Consider the following 22,613-nt stretch of genomic DNA (forward strand, 5'->3'; position numbering starts at 1 on the left):
CTCTTTCTTTTTTAACTCCACCAAGCACAATTTAATGTAAGGACTAACTTCCACTTGGGGAAAGGGGCGGGGGAGTCCAAGATGCTCAGCTATTGTTGTATCTAAAAAGATGTGCCAACTGAATGGGAATGAGATGCTCCATTTCTTCCTCACACAGCCCTGAGCCGCTTGGCAGGGCATGGGCCTCAAAGTTGAGTTTCTTCTAGTGTAAATCCACAAATTTGAGTAGCCTGAATTGCCCTCAGGAGGAAACAAAACAAACGCCTTCTGGAATTGACCGAATCAACATTTCCAACCATACTGGCGTCTCCTTCCTTATATTTGGGTTGGAGATTTTCTGTCTTCATGGAGAGCAGAACTGAAAAGGCTGATTTCTTTCTCTCAAAGCAATAAGGCTGAATAGATGCAGTGGGAGAGGCTGTCCAGTGTGTCTGCCTTTAAAAAAATAGGGCATTGGTACAGTGTATTGCTGTCTTCTTGGAGATGCTTTTGACATTATGCCTTGTAGGCATAAGAGCTGCTTCACAGGACCATTGGACTGGGATGCTCAAGAAAAGTCAGAAGGATGAGTGGAATGGTATTGTTATTGATTCCCTCTCACTGTTAAGTCTAGTAGTATGGAGGTAAGCCAGGAAGCAGCTGGGCCAGTAGGAGGACTAATGTTGGAGTGAGTCCTTCCTCCGGGTACCTATGGGATAGACTGGTCTGTTACATCCCCAGGTGAGCACCAAGATCATACAAAGTCTGCTCAGAGTCCCTATCTAAAAAGAAAGTAAAATTGGTCTTGATCAGAGCCAGGGCTTTTTCAAGTTTGGCCCTGGCCTGGTGGAATGTTCTGCCAAATGAGCTCAGAGCCCTCTGGGATTTTAAGCAATTCCAGAGGGCCTGTAAGACAGAGCTACTCTTCCAGGCCTATAGTTGAGGTCAGGGAATTAAGAACAACAACAAAAAAAAATACTGGCCTCCCTATCTGAAACAGATGAAGTGATGGTTTTTAAAACCTAACTTAATTTCATTTTAAAATGTAATTTAGTTTAAATTCTAATTGCTATGATTTATTTATTTATTTATTTTATGATTTATTTATTTATTTATCATACTTATATACCGCCCTCCCCGTAGGCTCAGGTATTATTGAATTTTGATGTTACCTGAAAAGTGTGGGCTATAAGATTATTATTATTACCACAACTGAACTCTAGAGCAGGGGTAGTCAACCTGTGGTCCTCCAGATGTCCATGGACTACAGTTCCCATGAGCCCCTGCCAGCATTTGCTGGCAGGGGCTCATGGGAATTGTAGTCCATGGGCATCTGGAGGATCACAGGTTGACTTTCCCTGCTCTAGACTACAGAGATCAGTTCCATAGGAGAAAGGAGATGCTTCAGAGGGTGGACTCTATGGCACAGCAGCTCTGCCGAGTTCTTTCTCATCACCAAACTCTGTCTTTACCAGGCTTCACCCCACAAGTCTCCAGGAACTTTTCAGCCTCGAGTGGACAGTCCTAGGAGAGACATGCAGCCTGAGTGCTTGGCTGATGCTCGAGCCAAGCCTGAGTCAGCAGCTGCCGAGTCAGCTGCTTTATATAGCCAAATGCATCTCTTTTGGGGCCCTTTTGTCAGCTGCCTCCTGTTGAGCTTGTAGCCTGCAATACCACTCTGTGGCCATCTGTGCTGGTGCTGCTGCTAGAATGCAGCAGAGAGGAAAGTATTTGTTTGGTAAATTTGTATGTAAATCTGTATCTGGACCCGATCAAGGAAGCTCATAAGTAATATAATATCAAGACAAAAAAAAGCATGTCAGTTGAACAAATCACACCATAAAACAAATCAACAAAACAGTCAAAGCCATAGAACAAACAAGTAAAAACAAATCAGCAAAGATGTGCAAATAAGAGCTGAGCCAAGGAATCTGGAATGACTCTAGGGCATAAAATCACATAAAACCAACAGAGCAGTCTAAAATGATATTAATAAAACAGGCTTTTTTTTTTTAGTATAGGCCATAAAATAACTAAAAAGAAACTCATTAAAAACGACAACTAAAGAGCAACGTTTTGGCTGGCACATAAAAGAAAGTAAGGCAGGTGCCAGGCGAGCATTAAGGGGGAGGGCATTCCAGAGTCAAACTGACTACCCAGAAAAATTCCCTCTCTCTGATCACTTCCTGTGTTACCTCTAGGAGCAGACAAAAAGAATAGGCTTTGAGAAAAGTTTCTTAACCGCAGCCTTCTTTGGCAGCTTGTCTTCATGATGCAGCAAGCCATGGATTACCCCTCCAGAGTCTTTGGTTTTGACACCACTGGGCCCTTCCAGCCCCACAGTCTATTCATGCAGCGAAGGTAGTTAGTTATAGTGGAAATATTAGCTGAAAACAGATGCAGTAGCTTGTGGTTGTAAGCTAGGTGAAAGGCATTGGGATTTTCCCATAATCAATATGCTAATGGGCAGATGCTTTCCTCTGGACATTGCAAAGCCAGTGGTGAGAGGAGATGCTCTCTTAAATTACCACCTTCTTCCCACACCCTCTTGGGAACTCAGCAGTCAGTTCAGTGCATGCTGTCCTCATTATAGTCCCTTGGCTTTGTGCATCGTTGATGTATTTTATTACATTTGTTTTGACTTATAAGCCTACTCACACAAGCTGGGTGGGGAAGAATTCATATAAACACAGAAGACAGTAAAATAAACATAGGAGTATATTATAACAGAACCAAAATACTGGGGCGGGGGGAGGGTATCTATAACCTCCTATGTCACTGTGCTTTACTATGGCCAACCATGATATTTGTGAAACATAAGTATGATATTTCATTCTGGGGGTGGCATGTGTTCTGAGTTTAGAACAGAGGCCAGTTGGGGATGATGCACTGGGGTTTGAAGTCTACTTTTCCCAGTCTTAAATGGATGGGGAAGAATGTTGATGGAATGTGAGCCAGGAAGAGTTGCCACATGGCTGGCTTCCCCTTACCATAAACTCTAGTAAGATTTATCTTTGAGCATGATGCTCTACATTTTCTCCCCACTCCTCTCCCTCCCCGTCCCCCAAAGTAATAGTGGCCAAGGATATTGAATGAGGAGAAACATAACGATGTAATATTAAGATTTGGGCATGCTTGGGAGTGGCTGGGGGCACAGTGGAAGGTCTCAAGTAGATTCCCCCAGGTTGCATCTCAAGTGCCCACAGTTAAAAGATCTCTGGTATATGACACTGGAAGGCCTCCCTCTGCCTGAGGTCCTGAAGAACTGCTGCTTTTAGTCAGAGGAGACATGACTAATCTAGATGGACCCACTGGTTTGAGTTTGTTCACAGCTGCCATTTTGAAGAGCAGGTACATACTTCCCACTTCCTGCAATTTGATTCTGTTATGCCTTACTTGTTAAAAATGAAAATGTATGTTCTTGTTTAAAGCTAAGGGAATATGTTTTTAACTACTTACCAGTGTGGCATAGTAGTTAAGACATTGGACTGGGCTCTAGGAGATTGGGTTCAAATCTCTGGTGTCCCTTGGAGGCCACTTTGATGACCATGGGCCCAGCCATTCTCTCACAGCTTAACCTGCCTTGCCAGATTGCGATGAGGAAATAAGGGAGGGAGGAGGAAACACTGTTTGGACCCCTGAGCTCCTTTGGAAACTATGTGATAGATCTATCCATGCACATTTCAACATAGAGAACATTTTTTAAAAGAACTTTTCCTCTGTCCAGCGATACTAGATTCAATAACAGAACCCTGAACAAATGGTAAAACTCGCCTTACAGTTTATTTTCAAATGGGAGCGACCCTTGTGCTGACTTGTTTGGGGGGGAGAAAAGACTACTTATGTTGATTGTGATAGTTGAAAGTTTACTACACATGTTAAAACAACCATCTGGAAGGCCTGTGAGTCACAATTCCTGGTGGAGGGGAGAAAGGTTTAAAAAGAAAGCAAGGGGAAGGGGTTTGTGTATGTGGGGGGGAGATGACTTACGTTGTACAGAAATGAAATGTTTAGATTTTGCCTATTTTTTTTCCTACTTGTGCCTTTCGGGGGCTGCATCAGGAATGGAATACATAATATATTGTAAAGGAGTACTATATATTCCACTCGTGACTGCAGTCTCCTGGCTTCTCAGTTTCTGAATCATCAAGTCTTTCCCTCACTGGAGAGATAAATGTAGCATTCTGTTCAACCCATTTAAGGCCATTATTCCTTGGTGCATAAAATGGGCCAATTAAGACCTCCTTTTGCGTATTTGTACATTTTACGTATAGAGAGTTAAAAATATCTATTGCCGAAATCATGTTGGGAATGTTCCATGAATACTAAATAATGCTATATTTACTTCCTTTCCTCCTTCCAAGCGTAGAAAGCATTGCAATACACAAATAGGGGGGTTGTGGTTGTTGTTTGCACTACTGAATTACAGGATACCTGGAAGTACCAAAACATTAAAATATCCAGGAAGGGGACCCAGGGGTAAGCAGGTGCATTTCTTGCTATGTCCCTAATACCATGCATAGGCCTGATCCTTTCCACATACTGGGTGTGGTATGTTCTGTCTGCACTCATGGGTAAGACCAGGATCTGAGAGTGGCTAGAAGTATTTCAAACCTAGACACTGATGGTGATATCATAGGACAGGGCTTGATGACATGATATTAAATAGCAATACTAAAGGTAGTACTTCCACACACTATCAGGAATTGCAGTGTATACATCTGTGTGCAAATGTTATCATAATCATGTGGCTTTAATGATATGAATTATCACAAACACACTGTGAGCCACATGGCCTCAGTAACATAATTACTACAAGCAGGAATAGATGGACAGAAGGCATGAAATGTGTGGGATAAGTAATAACTCTGTGAGCCCCAAAACCTGAGTTACAGGGACAAAGCCTGAGATCTAGTAACCATACAGAGGAGGGTAGTGAAGCCAGATCTGAAGACTGGATTGGTAGCAGTCCACAGGAAAAGGACCAAGGAGTGCTAAGTCATGGCGAAATTAGCAGCGGAGAGGAAAAGGTTGAGATATTGCAGCACCATTGAGGAAGGCAGAAGGAGAAGCTTCCCTGAGGATCTCACACTGAAGAACAGCCTTGATGTGTGGGAAGTAGAAGGCAGTTGGTTCCACATGAATTCTAGTTTCTTGACCTTGATAGCCTAACTGGTGCTTTGGTCACTGCATCTTTATGCAAAGGAACCCATCCAACATTTTTATTTATTACTTAAGAATAAGAATGTGACTTATGAACATATTCTTCCTTGTGGCCTCAGGGGGCACTTTCCCTTCCCAGCTTTTGGCACAGGCCCAATGCGGACACTCTCAAGGATGCTAGAAGTTTACCTCATGAAGGGAAATAAATATTCCCAAGCATATGGGAATATAGTACCCTGTGTTAACTCATACAGGAGTGCCTGTAACTCCCTCCCACCCATCTAGTTTCTTTAGAGGGCAATCTTGAGTTTTACCTTATCCCTGTGGCCTGTGCTTCCAAACTGTTTCTGAGGATAGGTAGTTTCCACTACCTAGGACAGGGGTAGTCAACTTGTGGTCCTCCAGATGTCTGTGGAGTACAATTCCCAGCATTTGCTGGGAGGGGCTCCTGGGAATTGTAGTCCATGAACATCTGGTGGACCACAGGTTGACTACCCCTGACCTAGGATACCCCAGATTTTTTTTTTTTGCCACCAAAGCTCTGGAGCTATTCTCAGATTCTCTGCTGAAACCATCTGCCCATGATGAACCTAGGAGTGTGCCTTTTATAGGCCCCTGGGTTAGTTGTCATGTTTTTTGGAGATGAGTTCCTCCAATCCATCCCTCCCCTCTCGTTTCCTTTGTACTTTTGCACAGGTGCTGTTCTGGAGAGTCCTGTGAAATGCAAATCGTTATCCCTCTGTCCTTGTTTTGAGGTATAAACATCTGGGCTAGCTACTAGATGCAGCTGGCCACGATTGGTCAGACTGCTCATCTCCAACTTTTGCACATTTGTTGATCAACTGGTTCCATCCTGGGAACAGGTTTTCCTGTGCAGTATAAGGAGATGGGAGCCTGAGTCCTATTCTCCCTGGCCCCTCTGTCTTCGACAATTCCTGGTTCTGTGAATGCTTATTGATGATGCTTGTTCTGGTTAAGTCCCTTCAATAAAGACTAACTTTAGCAATATTCTTACTGCCTGGGACTCTGCTCTGTTGGTTCTGAGGGTGATCGTCTGGACTGCATCCCATGGGTTATGACAACTTCACAGTTCTGTGTCTCCGAAACCATTTTTTTTCCTGATCCCTAGTATACATTGGTTGTGCTTTGCCTTCATAGCAATTCAAGGGAGGAGAGTGAGGGCATCTCATTTGATATTTTAGTTTTATTTACAAGAAGCTGGCTTGCTGCTGATGTTTTTGGATTGCGGGGAGTGGGGCGGAGGGAGAAGAAATTGAGATTGGCAATTTCAGGAATATCTCAGAGTGCGAGAAGGCGTTGTTGGCATAAGTGTCCCTTGGTATAAAGCACGAATTGACGAGGCCTTGAAGAGAAAATCAACATGCTCACGTGAAATGTCAATCCCTAAAATATAATAACATGTAGTTGGTACTAGAGATTCACTATCGAGAAAGATAAGGGATGTTCCACTGAATTATGATACGGGGCTTTAAAGCCTTGTTCCATATTAAAAGGTATTAAGTGACATTCTGAAGTGATGAAACCACATGCTGCACAATTCTGTCTCTGAAATAAGAATGGCACACAGTTTGACACATGCCACATGTTTAGTGATATTTCCTCAGCTGTGTTGTAGTATTTGATCACTAATATTAAAATTGCTAATAAAATGCCTGCAGTTATGATAGGCTGGATATATGCAAGGGGGGGGGGAACCAGTGTTGCAGAGACCTCTTGAAGAGTAAGACTGCAGGGGTGTTCTTCACTACACATGAATGTGTTATGCTGTGTGAGTTAGAGTAAGTATGGGAAGACCTGTGTTCAAATTCATACTTTTAAATGAAGAATGCTGGGAGGCCTTGAGTCAATCACTCTGTCAACCTAACCTGTCTCACAGAGCAATTGTGAGGATAAAAGAGAGTAGTAGATAGTCATTCATGCTACCCTGAACTTCTGGAGGAAGGATACAATTTTTTTTTTTTAAGTAAGTAGTCCGAGCGGCCATGGAGGTAGAGGTTTAAGCTATGGCCAAGTCCAAGAATCACACCACCTACAACCAGTCTCGCAGGTGGCACACAAATGGCATTAAGAAGCCCAGGTCACATAGATATGAATCTCTGAAGGGGGTTGATTCCATGTTCCTGAGGAACATGCTGTTTGCTAAGAAACACTACAAGAAAGGGATGAAAAAAATGTGGGCAAACAATGCCAAGTAACCAGTTTGCCTTTGGATGTGGAAAGGGACTGAGTTGCTTGGAGTCTGAGCAGCAGTTTTTCCTCTTACTGTTTGTTTTTCACTCAAGGCATTTTGTATAAATAAAATTGGGTGTAATGTACAGGTGCAAAAAAAAAACAAAACTGAATTCCTCCTCATCATCTGAGTGTCCAAACAGAGCTTCGGCTGGAGCTGGTGTGAGGCTATCAGCACAGACTGAGTTTGCAGTCATCGCCATCACTGCTGTCGTTCTCATACAAAGCACTGTCTTCACTGCCATCCATAGCATCAGAAAGCAAGGGGGGTGGAGTGTCACGTGGACACCTCCTTCCTCCTCAGCAGGATTATCACGTGAACCTAAACTACTGACCTCCAGTGGAGGAGCTGAGGGTGGCCTAAGTGCAAAATCATGCTCCATCATCACAGAGTGTCCATCCAGCCTCTCTCCCACCCAACAAATACAGAAAAGTCAAGAGGATGAATAGCTGCTGGTTTTTGTGTCCTGCTTTTCACTAACCGAAGAAGTGTCAAAGTGGCTTACAATTGCCTTCAGTTCCTCTCTTGATGGCTGACACCCTGAGCAAGCTCTGAAAGAACTGCTCTGTGAGAACAGCTCTGGCAGGAGAAGCAAACAGTGCCCACCTGGACCAGCAAGCCAGAATAGAGCAACAGTACCTGAAGTTGGCAACCTACTACAACATGCAGTTGGCAGCCATGCAGGCCACCCAGTCCCACCCCCTGCTCAATGCCAGATCCAGGAGAAGGATCTGTCCAGCTGCTGTTTGAAGTACTGTGTGCAGTTCTGGAGGCCTCACTTCAAGAAGGACGTAGATAAAATTGTAAGGGTACAGAGGAGAGTGACAAGAATGATCTGGGGCCAAGGGACCAAGCCCGATGAAGATAGGTTGAGGGACTTGGGAATGTTCAGCCTGGAGAAAAGGAGGTCGAGAGGGGACATGATAGCCCTCTTTAAGTATTTGAAAGGTTGTCACTTGGAGGAGGGCAGGATGCTGTTTCTGTTGGCTGCAGAGGAGAGGACACGCAGTAATGGGTTTAAACTTCAAGTACAACGATATAGGCTAAATATCAGGAAAAAATTTTTCACAGTCAGAGTAGTTCAGCAGTGGAATAGGCTGCCTAAGGAGGTGGTGAACTCCCCCTCACTGGCAGTCTTCAAGCAAAGGTTGGATACACACTTTTCTTGGATGCTTTAGGATGCTTAGGGCTAATCCTGCGTTGAGCAGGGAGTTGGACTAGATGGCCTGTATGGCCCCTTCCAACTCTATGATTCTATGATTCTATGATAATAAAGAGATAAGGAAAACTACAAAAAATGGACACTTTTCTTTCTTTTATGAATATATTTACTGTATTGCCATTGGATAGGTCTGTTTCTCTCTGTTTGGTTTAATTATTAGACCGTCCTTCTTATACTCTTGTATGAAAGTCAAGACATGGCCTTTTGTCTTGTCTGTGTTCTTATCACTTTAAATTCCTTTTGCTGAGATCTGTTCTGTACATTAGAATCTGTTTGGTCCTTATTTGTATTTTTCAGTAATTTCCTACAAACACTTTTTTTATGACCAGATTTGCCACAGTGGTAACACACAATTTCTTTCTTATTTAATTGTAGCACAGATGTGTCTTTTGACCCTTGAGTTTCATTCTCAGTAGCATTTAAATCACTCTTCAGAAATAGTCAGTGGTGTAATCAACTGTGAGATTCTCTCTGCACATCAGATGATGTACTCTTCATTGCTTTTAGGTAGATATCCAAGTTATAACATTAATTATTAACTCATCTTTAATATCATGTCCAATTTTCTTCGGTCTGTCTGCATATTCCAAAAGCATGTTTAAATGTTTACATAAGTCCCATCCATCTTCTAGTGTTGAAGTCAGAAATTTTACATAGAGAGATTTTTGGGACAGTGCAGAGTTACTTTGATATCTCTCCTCTAATTTTCCCCACATTTCCTTGACTGATTTAGCAGTTAGGAAAAGCCTTGTCTCAGAATCTTGAATTGCTCCAGAAATTATATGCATTGCAGCATAATTATCCGTTTTCCTCTGGAAAATCTTTCTTTGTAGTGTATATTAATCCATTCATTCCTAAAACATTATGTACTTTGAAACGCCACGAGATGTAGTTTTAATTGGTCAGAAATGGCAAAGATTGGGTTGAGGAGGAATTTAATTTAGGAGGAGGGGTACGTTTCACTTCTCTGTTTCCTCCTCTTCATTTGGGGGCATCTTGGCTGGCTGGTTGCTGGCTAGGTTCCAGGTCTCCACACATACACACAGCTCTTGTTTCCTTTTGCAGAAGGTCAGCATGGGATTGTTTCTTGCTGCACAGCTAAAAATTAATCCATCTTCTTCTTGTAAAAAAAAAAAACTCCAATAAGAAAAATGCAATATATTGCCTTCCTATTGTGTTCTAGCCTTTAAACTTCACTGCCAGGTGAAGTCTCATAAAAATCAAACATGCACAGGAAAAAAAACATCTGGGACAACATAATCTATGTTGGTAAAAAATAGAGGAGTTAATGAAATAAAAATTAGCAGAGTTATTGTATAAGTATTGTACAACTACACAAGGCAGTTGTACTGTATATGAAAAAGACAACGATACTAGCTAAACAGGATAGGGGAACGGCTATTGGGCATGTTGGGCTGGTTGTAGGTGGCTATTTTGAAGGATGGCTTTGAGATGGCATTGTCACCCATTGAGATGCCCCTTCTCCTCAAGTTCCATTCCCAAATCTCAGGAATTTTCCAGCCTGGATCTGGCAGTGCTACACCCCCCCCCCCCGGGTTGCTAATTTTCACCTGGCTTCTGGCAGGACTGTGGAGGGAGTAGAGGGAATACTTACCAGATGCAAGTTGTGAAATTCTTTGTAGTGCCAGGGGATCCCCAGTTCCCACCTTGAGGCTGGCTTCTCTGACCCTGCGTGGGGCACAATGCCACAGAGTCCCCTCTCCATTTTCTCAAGAGGAATTGATCTCTGTCATCTGGAGATGAGCTGTAATTCCAGAGCATCTCCAGATCCCACCTGGAGGCTGGCGTCCCTAGCCAAGAGCTATTACATCTGTATCCAATGCAAGGACTTTGCATAGCCTGCACAAGGATTCCTTGCATGGCAGGTTTCCCCTTGCCCTGACAGCCATATTTGACCATAGGAAACAATATTCATAGCTCTTACAAAGATTGACAACTTTCTGGTAGTTCCTGGCGATATCTCAAAGACACCTCCAAATCACACAGATCATTCCCCCTGAGGAGAATTGCTGCTGTACATGGTGGGCTTTTTGAAAGCTGAGACAGATGCTTCTTTGTTTTGCTCAGGGAATTTGGTATTTAGCATACTGCACTCACAAAAATAAAACTTCATGAGCAGAAAAATACCTGCATTCTGGGCTTGCTGGCTGTTTGCTTTTCTTCAGGGGAAAGGTGCCTGAGGTGGATTTGAGAGGCTGTGGCTGAATCTTGAGCAAGAGTCCAGACCTCTCTGGGTAGAGTAAGGCATCCCTCCTCCTCCTGAACCCTCGAGTCTGGCTTCAGCTTCTTCCTCTTCACCTCCCCGCAGTGTAGCCTTGCAGAAGCCATCCCTGCTCCTGGCTGGGTATATTCACCAGATAACCATAAGAACATGAGAGAGAGAAGCCATGAGCACCAAGGTTCCCTTGAAAAAGAGCAAACAGCCAGTAAGCCCAAAGTGCAGGTATTCTGTTGACGAAGCAAAGGAGATAAGTTTGTACTTCACTGAGGTTGCCAGACCTCCCCTGAAGGTTGGCTTCTCTAGCAATGTGTGAAAGTCAAATTTAGGTGGGGGTGGCGTGGGTAGGCCTAATAGATACATCAATTCTGGTAACATAGGAAGAAGGCTAGCAACATCACTTCCTGTTATATAGGAGTGGTCTTTTGAAGTCACATCTGGTGGGAGTGTCTGGGTGATGTAACTTCCTGTAACATACGACTTCCAGGGGTGTAACCAGTTGACCTCACTTATGGGGGTCCTTGAAATCTGGAGAACATTTCAGGCCATCCTCCATGATCAAGAGGTTGAAAACCACTGTTCTAGATTAATATTATGGGTTAGTGAACAATCTATGAAATCATTCTTAAAATACAATTTTTTAAGAATTCATTCTGAGAATTTTACATGGCTACAATAGTAATCTTCTAAAAAAAACTAATTTACGCAATAGTCAAATGAAGTCTTGCTCGGAACTTAAATCCAGAAGCTCTTTTGGCTCCCCAAGTAGAATTTTTGCTCACAACAGCCCACAGTTTCAAAATAACATATAGTACTGGAGTGCTATATTGGTTTAGTCCTATATAACGTTTAGCATATTTTTAAAAAATCCTCCAAGGAAGATAATAAGGCAAAAAGGGCAAGAAAAAAAAAAGGGGCACTGTTTGAAATGACAATAGTGCTTCAGAGGCAGCCCATTAACTGAAGGAAATTTGCCGCATGAAACTGCCATCCCTGCACTGTTTGACTTGAAATCAGGCCAACAACAAATAACTTGTTTAAAATGGTAATGTGAAAATATTTAATGCCATGTGTTGTTTTGGCCCCAAGGGTCTAGATTGAGGGGCAGCTTTCATCCCCACCAATAACTATATTCCAGATGGTACTTATTTCCTTTCAGTGGTGGAATTTCATAGGACTATAGAATCATAGAATAATGGAGTTGGAAGGGACCTCCTGGGTCATCTAGGACCAAGCCAGCTACCATCTGCATATCCCTACCATGACTCTTTATTTTGCACAACAAATGCTTTCCAAATATGTGCTCCTTAAATACATTTTATAGTGCAGCCCTAAGAACACTGGATGATCTCAAGCTGAGTCTGGCTTCTTCAAGAATTATCTTAGGCAGCAAGGAAGAATTCAGGTGCTCAGAGCTGACAGTGAGTGTGGGCCTTAATGTCTGCTGATATGAGCACCAGACTCTCATCTGGAGAATGGGGTTTGATTCCCTGCTTCACTGCATGAAACCTTCTGGGTGACCAGTCACAGATTCTCTTAAAACTCTCTTCCTTGCTTGCTGTGTCAAGAAGAAGGGAAGGTGATTGTAAGTTGCTTTGAGACTCCTTAAGATAGAGAAAAGCGGGGCATGAAAACTTACTAAGACAGCTTCAGGTACTCAAGAACGGGCTTGTAAACCCTGCAAAGTCTCTTCCTACTTACTTCTGCACTTTCATCTCTTCCTCACTGTTATCTGGATTGGCACACACGGTTCCACCACTGCTCTTGATGACAAGCAAACCTAAATATAGTTCTTTTTCCCTTCCAAGAATCCTTCCCATAGTCTTCTAGCTTCCATTGGAGGCTTGCAGCCTAGTCTTTAGAAAAGAAAAGAAAAGAAAAGAAAAAAGAAAAGAAAGAAACATTATTTTCCCCAGGTATTGAACAAACCACACATTAGTTACAAATTTAGAGTCCAGTGGCACGTTTGAGACCAACAAAGTTTTATTCAGGGTATGAACTTTTGTGTGCATGCACGCTTCCTCAAATACAATGGAATGGAATGGAAGTAATCAGTTCAAACTTACAGGTAGAGTGTGAGAGTAAATTAACATGCAACATAATGAAAAGGGTTAACAGATTCCAGAGATAAATAGGAAAAAATAGCAATTTGGATTTGTTTGTGTTCACTTGAGACTGAACTGCATGGGAAACATTTGGTGTACAATAAATGTGTCACATTAAGTAAATAATGGGCAAATAGATAATCAATTGCTGACAGCAATTAGCTGAAGACCTTGCTCTTTTGCCCCCTGCCTGTCCTCTCAAGAATGGAAGCATCATGGGGCATCATCTTCTTTGAAGTAATTTGGCTGTGCCTGCTTACAGACTAGAGAAGTCTGTCTGTCTGTCTGTCTGTCTGTCTGTCTGTCTGTCTGTCTGTCTGTCTGTCTATCTGTCTATCTATCTATCTATCTATCTATCTATCTATCTATCTATCTATCTATCTATCTATCTATCTATCTATCTATCTATCTATCTACATTGCATTATACTAGTCTAGTCATAGTTATAGACAGCTCCTTACGGTTCATTTTATATGCTTTCCCCACAAGACCAAGTTGTAGCGATTTTAGCCATTTGTGACAGATGTGGGCTGGGAGGGGTAATCTTTTACCCCTATAAAATAAATATCAAGATCAAAGGAAAACTTCAGAGAACATGATCTGTGCCAAAAATGTTTGAAGAAGAAGAAGAGTTGGTTCTTAGATGCCGCTTTTCCCTACCCGAAGGAGGCTCAAAGCGGCTTACAGTCGCCTTCCCTTTCCTCTCCCCACAACAGACACCCTGTGGGGTGGGTGAGGCTGAGAGAGCCCTGATATCACTGCTCGGTCAGAACAGTTTTATCAGTGCCGTGGCGAGCCCAAGGTCACCCAGCTGGCTGCATGTGGGGGAGAGCAAAATCGAACCTGGCATGCCAGATTAGAAGTCCACACTCCTAACCACTACACCAAACTGATCTATAGAAACAATACAATGATAGCATTGATATATTTTGAGTTTCCACTGTTTTGCTAACACTCTGGAATATTATCATAAATCTGAATAGGAATGTCTTTTTCACTTTGCACTAGGAACCTTTGCTCCTTTGGAATTCTTTCCAGATATTTTGGTTTTCTGGATTTTAATTTAAAAAAAAATGCAAAGACAGATCTTTATTCTAGCCAAATTGAAGACTGAGCGAGAAAATAAGAATATATAGGATCAAGAAAAAATAACATCAAGTTATCTAGTCTTTTATTGTGTCTTGAAAAGGATAATCAGTAATTTATTAATCTGCATTTAGCACTGTAGTTTTGGGATGATTTTTCTTTTGCCTTCCAAGCTTCAAATATAAGGTGAAATAACTGAAGAGAGAGGGAAACCTATAGTGAAAGCCTTTGCAGTGCTATAAACTACCTAGGTTGAGTTGTTTCCAGCAGCTTGATCAAAGCTCAGGGATTACACAGCTTCTTTTCCCCAAGGCCCAAATTTGTAAAATAAATTAAGCTGACACTGACTGGCCCAGGGTCATTTAGCAAACTTCCATGGCGTAGTGATGATTTGAACCCAAGTCTCCTGGATCTTAGTCCGACATTCTGTGTCACACCATTTTGTAATATTTCTCCCTCCTTTCTAGATTAATTGGACACAGGCCTATTTCCATCTTTTGGTTTCAACACAATATGTTCAACATCTGTTTTTTTCCCCACTGGAGAGTTTTGCACAATTGTGACCTCACAATTTGACATGAACAGACATCATGAATTAAACTGCCAAAGCCATTAAAATAGGGAAATGGTGGATGTGAAACGTGACTTTGCAAGAGTGGTAGATAATGAAATGCAAATTGCTATAGCAGCAGTTACCGTGTTCCCCCGAAAATAAGACCTACTCCAAAAGTAAGACCTAGCAGGTACTTTTTCATGCACCGCTAGTATAAGCCCTCCCCCCAAAATAAGACCTACCCAATGCTGGCAGATGGTGGCTGGAGCAGTCCAACAAGCAGACTGCTCCCGAAATTAAACAGGCCCAGACTAAAAAAAGCCACCCAAAACATTAACATTTGGCAAAAAAAAACAGAGAACGATAATTAAATTCAAACCCAGCTGAACTCCGGGGGGAAAAAACCCTCCAAAGAAACCTTCACCCCAGCCCGCAAGGAAACCAACTTTCTTCTGCCACAACAGAGACGAGCTGAGCCACCCCCACACCCCAGACACAGCACTGAGCCAACTCTGTCATTACAGCTTCAGGCAGCAAAATGGGACCAAGGCGGACCACGCTAAGTAAAACACCCACTCCCCAGATCGCCCACCAGCCGGAGCGCACAGAACCTCCCGAACTGCCCACCACCTGGATCAGCCATTGCCGGAAGCGCATGACGCCGCCCCAGATTGCCCGGATCGCCTTTGTCACTGCCCTGGAGCGCGTGGAGCCACCCGAATGGCCAATAGACCGCCCACTGCCTGGAGCGTGCAGGGCCAGGTGAACTATGAAAGACCCTCCACAGTCGGCCACACAGGAACCAGCTCAGTCAGCCCAGGAGAAAGAAATCAGTAAAGACTGACCATCAACATTCAAAACGGTCAAGCCGGGACTTAGGTGGGCGAGACTAAGCCCAAGATTGAATGGGACAGGGGCGAATAGGGGGGAGTCCTGATGGGGAAGAAAAGCGGGGAGGGGGCAGGCAAGGAAAAAAACCCACTAAAAAACAAGAACACAAGGATTGGGAGTGGGAAGGAAGGAAGGAAGGAAGGAAGGAAGGAGAGGGAGAGTGGGGAGGAAAGAAGAAAAAGAACAATTGAAGAAATATAAGACCTACCCGAAAATAAGCCCTAGTGCATTTTCTTACCTAAAATTGAGATAAGACACTGTCTTATTTTTGAGGAAACACGATAGTTATTCCCAGCCAGTGATTCTCACTTTGGATGAGACAAGAGCTACATTTTACCGAATAACTAATAGCAGTCCTGGTAGATACTCTGGAGATGCAACTTCACCGTATTCTGCTTAGAAACTGAGAAGTATTTTGTCAGAGTCCTTGTAAGGCTCCAAGTGTTCTAAACCTCTGAGAGAGCCAGTTTGGTGTAGTGGTTAGGAGTGCGGACTTCTAATCTGGCATGCCAGGTTCGATTCTGCACTCTCCCACATGCAACCAGCTGGGTGACCTTGGGCTCGCCACGGCACTGATAAAACTGTTCTGACCGAGCAGTGATATCAGGGCTCTCTCAGCCTCACCCACCACACAGGGTGTCTGTTGTGGGGAGAGGAATGGGAAGGCGACTGTAAGCCACTTTGAGCCTCCTTCAGGTAGGGAAAAGCGGCATATAAGAACCAACTCTTCTTCTTCTTCTTCTTCTTCTTCTTCTTCTTCTTCTTCTTCTTCTTCTTCTTCTTCTTCTTCTTCTTCTTCTTCTTCTTCTTCTTCATGCTAGCAGAGCCCTAACACTGCTACTTATATTGTAGCCATGGGGCCTAGCAAGTAGAGGTAGCTGCTGGCCTGATTTTTATTGCACCACAGCACCACCATTGTATCTGGCCAGAGAGTGCAACTGCAGCTTCCAATTTAGCAAGGACGGGATGTGACAAGGAGCGAATAGTGCCCAATCTTGCTTCAGAAAACTGATGCATTTAGCTTGGCTGACCTAAGACTGAACAACGAGTCACACAAATGCAGCTGAAGCTTCTCAGGGAGTGGCTGCGTATTTTCAATTCTCTGTTCTCTCTTTTCTTGCCTCCAGCCTGCCAGTTCTAACAAGAGATGGGCCCTTTACGAACCACTATCTCCAAATTCCTACGATATTTGCAGGTTCATGAAGCCCCAGCCCCCACGACTGCATGAGCCCATATGTGTATATAGGGACTTGGCAGTTTGTGGGGGGGTGGGTGGGGGGGGCTTTCCTTTGCAGGTTCTTCTGTACATTGTGCAGGAGAACAATCAAAGACTGCCTCAGCTGAGGACACCTGTCGCTGCTTAGCATGCCCTTGTATTCCGGAGTTCTGGAGTGCTTATAGCTGTGGCTAGAGTCTTGCTTCTGCTTCATTGCAGGTTTTGGGGCCACTTTATGGGAGCCAGTGTCTTTTGGCAAAGCTCAATCTTTCTCCTTCATGAGGGCCCTTCTGTACTCCAGCCTTCCAACCTGCCGTGGGTGGGAAATCTGCTGCTGCCAGCCATGCCCCAATGTGGGTCCACTGGAGGAGTGGAGGCCCTGAGTTCTGGGCCACTCCTCAGGGTCTTGGGCCGCCACCTCTGACCCTTCCTGCTGTTTTTCTCCTGCAGCGTGGTCGGTCCTGGCTCCAGCCACTTGTGGGTAGTGGGAGCCATGGAGAAAGATCTCTAGCAGTTTTCTCAGAATTGCAGTTGCAAGGAAGTTGTTTGTAGCAGGAAATTATCCTTTATTAGCAGCTGTTTTATTTTGTAAATCCAATGTATTCTATTGATCAGGAGCAGAGCTCAGATCTCTTACCTAGGCAGTAGGGCAATTTAAAACTGGAAGGTCAGGCTCTGGTCACCAGCTAAGTGGCTGCAAGAAATTTGTATTACAATTGCCCTACTTAGGCAAGCAGAGGCGTGACCTAACCACTCTGGATGAGTTTGGCCCCACTGTAGGAGAATGATCCCTTTAGAACAGTAATTCAATAATACACACATCTTCAGGCTTCAAGTGGGACAAAATGTTTAATTTCCTAAAATGAATTGAAACTTGAGGGGAAGGGAACCAAATATTTAGTTAATTGCCTCAAATCTGTCCATTCCTATCAGTGGAATTAATTTGATAAACTCTTTTTCAAAATTAATTTCCATATGGTACTTTGTGGATTATTTTAAGAAGATTCTCTTAATCTTTTGGTCTTATGTATTTAGAAGGAAAAAAGGAACACGGGTGGAAGTTTCTCTTTGATATTACAGTGTGCTTGGCAAAACATGCCTTTCACGTGTGATATGTGCGTTAGTTAGAATAGCAAAGAAAAACAGGCCAAGCAAGCATTTGGTTAACAAGGGAATCCATAATTATATATAACTTTTCCTCTAGTTCAAAGGGGAGTTGAATTTTGAAAATGTATAATTACATTGCATTCCTCTTTCATTCATCCAAAAGGCCTGGAGGACAGCCAAAAATTGGTTTAAATAATTAAATGTCTGGATATATGTGAGTGTCATTTATAAATTGTTATACTGAGACACTGGAGATAGTAAATTGAGATTACTAAAACCAGTATCTTTCCACAGCATGGCTGGCACATCCTCCTCCTGACTTCTACACTGGGTTTTCCATGACATGAGAAACAACTCTTGCCTACTTTCCAACCTTTTCCCCAGATGTTTCTAGACAGGTTTCCCCACCCCCACCCCCACCCCTTTTATTGTCATAAAAAGAGATGAGAATGTGAAAAGTTGTCAAGGAGAAAAGAAAGAGAAGGGTGCAAAGGACAAGAAGTGTCACCTTTTAGATTCTAGCCCACATGTTGGAAAACCCTGTGCCATACCACTGCAGCTGCCTGCATGTAAGAGGTTAACGGAAAAGGAGTGATGCATAGCTTGCAATTTGAAATGCAAGGCACCTGGCACTCCCATCCACTTTTAAAATTTTTCTAAGGGATGCCTCTGTACTAAGTAGAATCAATTAAGGAAGGCTTCAACACAGAGAGAAATAATTTATTGGAATGTAATTAATCTAGTCTAGAGTGGTGTCCTGTATAACCAGTAGATTCATTTATACTGAAATTTCCAGTGCTGTTTGTGTTGCTGTTGGAGCCCATAGATCAATGTGAATCCATCTGCAGCTTACAAAGGCCTACATATGGTTTTCTTTCAATCTATAATTGATTAGTGAATTGAGGATTAATCCTATTAAAATGTTAACTTCTACTTGCATTATTTCCCACAAGGAGGTACATGCTAACCAAAGTCAGGCAAGCTGCCATTGCCCTGCGTGAATGCATCTTGCCAACTTAAGCTGACCATCTGTCCCACCTTTGGCTGAGCAGTCCCGCATTTGTGGCATTTGCCCCGTGTCCTGTGGCATTTTCAAAATGCCCTGCGGCATTCACATATTTTTAATTTTTTTAAATTTAAATGTTAATATTTAATTTTTTAATTTTTAAAATTTAAATATTAATATTAGGGTGGTTTGCCAGTGCCTTCCCCAGTCATTACCGTTTACCCCCCAGCAGCAAGCTGGATACTCATTTTACCGACCTCAGAAGGATGGAAGGCTCAGTCAACCTTGAGCCGGCTGCTGGGATCAAACTCCCAACCTCATGGGCAGACAGCTTCAGACAGCATGTCACTGCCTTACCACCCTGTGCCACAAGAGGCTCTTATCAAACTGTTGCATTTGAAGCTTATTGTAAAGTTGCATAGGCAATGTGTAATTTCCCAGTTGCTCTTTCATAGAGGCTCTTTCATAGAATTATTAGGTCTCAATTTGTTTGTTCAGAAAAAAAACAGCACAGTATAAAACAAAGTGTTTATGTGATTATAGTTCCTAAACGTCAGCTCTGACATTTGGAAAAACTTCTACAAAGGTGAGTAATTGTTGTGTAAATCAGAGTCCAATCACTTTGTAATCAGAATGGTCCCACTGAAAATATGATTGTTGAACACTATTGTGTAAGGGCATGAATTATAAATGAATGGTGTTGCAATTACAACTTATTTATTAACCCGGATAATGACTTGTATTAATAACATAATTTTCTCTTCTACAGTAATGTTGCTAGGAATATTTCCAAACATCTTACAAGGTACAGTTGTGATCAAAGATAATATATTCATATCCTTTCTACTCTTATTTCTTTTTCACTGAAGATGCTTAGGAAACACCATTCTAAATGTTGGGGGGAGGTTAATTGAGAAGACTCGCTTTTCTGTTGAAATAGGACCATATAGCAGTATCATAGACTGAACTTTTAAAAATAGTGTGTATTCAGGGTAAGTGGAGCTATTCAAATATCCTCTTGGCAAGTTATAGACATTTGGAAAATGGAAGAATACAAACAGGTAGGGGCTCAAGTTTAAAAAATTGTTTGTGCATGGAATTTAGCACATTATAAATCAATTTTGAAAGATTCCATCTCTACCTGGATATGAAAATTAAATTATCATATTAAAGTTCTGCATTTAGGTAGGAAAAACCAAATACACCAACATAAGATGGGGGAGACTTGTCTTGGCAGTAGCATGTGCGAAAAAGATCTAGGAGTCTTAGTAGACCATACATTGAACATGAGTCAGCAGTGTGTCTCAGTGGCTAAAAAGGGAAATGGGATTTTGGGCTGAATCAAACGGAGTATCGTGTCCAGATCACGGGAGGTGATGGTACCGCTTTACTCTGCTCTGGTTCGGCCTCACTTGGAGTACTGTGTTCAGTTTTGGGCACTCTAGTTGAAGAGGGATGTTGACAAACTGGAATGTGTCCAGAGGAGGGCAACAAAGATGGTGAGGGGCTTGGAGACCAAGACATATGAAGAAAGGTTGGGGGAGCTTGGTCTGTTTAGCCTAGAGAGGAGACGACTGAGAGGGAATCTGATAACCATCTTCAAGTATTTAAAAGGGTGCCATTTAGAGGATGGAGCAGAGTTGTTCTCTCTTGCCCCAGAGGGGCAGACCAGAACAAATGGGATGAAATTAATTCAAAAGTAATTCCATCTAAACATCCGGAAGAAATTCCTGACAGTTTGAGTGATTTCTCATTGGAACAGGCTTCCTCGGGAGGTGTGGGTTCTCCATCTTTGGAAATTTTTAAACAGAGGCTAGATAGCCATTTGACGGAGGGGCTGATTCTGTGAAAGCTCAAGGGTGTGGCTGGTTACAGTAGATGAGCGATTGGGATGTGAGTGTCCTGCATAGTGCAGGGGTTTGGGCTAAATGACCCATAAAGTCCCTTCCAACTCTATGATTCTATGGAATTGTATCAACCCCTTTCTTCCCCTTATCCCACCTCCTCAAACAGATTTTGACATTAGTATACTCCTTCATATATCTTTGTTGGAGAGCCCTGAAATCCAGTATTCTACTTATTTCTTATCATACTGAACTGGTAAGCTGTAACAAATTTTAAGTACACATGTGTGAAATTCATTAGAGAGTCTTGGCACCAGATAAATTACATCCGGGATAAAGGATACGGATTAGGGGACTGTGTTAGATAGGTACCCTGCTGTGATTCTAAGGAGACTCTGAATGCTGTTGTGTGGGGATGGAAGGAAGATGAAATTTCAGCTTCAGTTTTGAATTACTTTGCTTTTTGAAAGATGAAGAAAATGGGATTCTTCTCCACACATCATTAATAATGGCACCCCCCCCCCCCGTTATCATTCTCAACTCCCATTTTCTTGTTATGAGACACTGAAGTCCTTTCAGTGGAGGTAAACCATGAATAGATGAAAATGCATCACCCCAAAATTAAAACAAGCAAAACGGTATTACGATGGAAGGTATAGATTTTTGTGAAAAAATTGTGGGTCTTGTTAAGAATTGGGGATCTATTAGTATTAGTATGTTTCATGTGTTGAGGTATGTACTATTTGGAATTGAAGCATTTTTAAAAAGACAACACCATCTCTCTTGCCTAATATCTTTGCATTTCTGTGCAGTGGTAGGCCAGCCTCCACGATCCAGAGAATCCTGAGCTCACAGACTTTTGGACTTTCAGGGCTGCCCTAGAGGAGCGCTTCAGGGACCCCTTCTGAGAACACAAGGCCAGGGCTGTGTTGCAGCAGATCAAGCAGAGGGGCACCCCCTGTCCCAGTACATTAGCGACCTTCACATGTTGATCGGCAGAGTGAGGGGCCTCAACGAGGACCCATGGATGCAGTATTTCCAGAAGGGTTAGGAGTCCTCCCCATTTTCGAGGGGATGCTGGCTAATGACAGCTCAGATACCCTCGAGGGGTGGTACATGACAGCTGGGTGTGCCAAAAGCCATCTTCAGTTTCTGAAGTTATGGCACGAGCAACTGAGGCGCATGACAAAAAACAGGACGTTGGTTACCTCATTCTCTTTCTCAAATAAATTACATTACAATATAGGGGGTTGCCATTGAAAAGGCCTGGGTTCTCCTTGTCTTCTCTTGAAGAATTGTATTCACCTGAAGAATTGTATTCACCTGAAGAATTGCCAATGAGTGCTGTGATTCTGATTTCCAATGGTATGTAGCCAAATATGAGGAAATATACAGTCCAACACTTACATTGAAATGATCCTAATGTTCAGTCGGTGTTGTATTTGTGGCAATCATTATCATTAACAAGTCATAATTTGGTATTACATTGAGAAATCAGTGTGGCATAATGACTGGAGTGTTGAACTAGAATTGAAAAGACCTGGGTTTGATCCTCAGCCATGAAGCTTCCGAGGTGATTTGGGAGCAATCATGTTCTTTCATCCTAATTTACCGCACAGACTGATTTTGAGGATGAAATGGAAGTTGGTAGAATAATGTATGCTGCCTGTAGTTCCTGGAGGATAAAAAAGGAATAGATTTACGTTTTTACGAATACGCCCTCATGGTGTCTAACCCCAACCCTTAGCTTAAAAACATAGCATAATCATAGGCCCTTGAGCCAGTCTGTTGCCTCCATATAACAGAAAGACAAACACAGCCAGGCAGGAAACATAGCTGATCTTAATAACCAAGACTGACCTTGCAAAATTCTGACACGGCAGAAAAAAAACTGATTTGATAGGCTTTAGACAAATTGTGAAAGACAGAGAGCTATGTTTTGAATTTAAGC

At 42.7% G+C, this 22,613-nt stretch overlaps 1 protein-coding gene and 1 long non-coding RNA gene across 2 annotated transcripts in view; one reads left to right on the forward strand and one right to left on the reverse strand.

Moving 5' to 3' along the window:
- The window catches only part of AFF2 (ALF transcription elongation factor 2), a 417,511-nt gene that overhangs the window by 76,946 nt on the left and 317,952 nt on the right, over window positions 1–22,613 (forward strand). The gene's annotated exons all lie outside the window — the stretch shown is intronic.
- LOC143823086 (uncharacterized) overlaps window positions 22,031–22,613 on the reverse strand; it is a 74,658-nt gene continuing 74,075 nt past the window's right edge. The window contains exon 3 of the long non-coding RNA XR_013226377.1: window positions 22,031–22,337. This is a non-coding gene — a long non-coding RNA (uncharacterized LOC143823086). The remainder of the gene's footprint in view (window positions 22,338–22,613) is intronic.

This window comes from Paroedura picta, chromosome 13 (assembly GCF_049243985.1).
Source record: "Paroedura picta isolate Pp20150507F chromosome 13, Ppicta_v3.0, whole genome shotgun sequence".
Taxonomy (NCBI): domain Eukaryota; kingdom Metazoa; phylum Chordata; class Lepidosauria; order Squamata; family Gekkonidae; genus Paroedura; species Paroedura picta.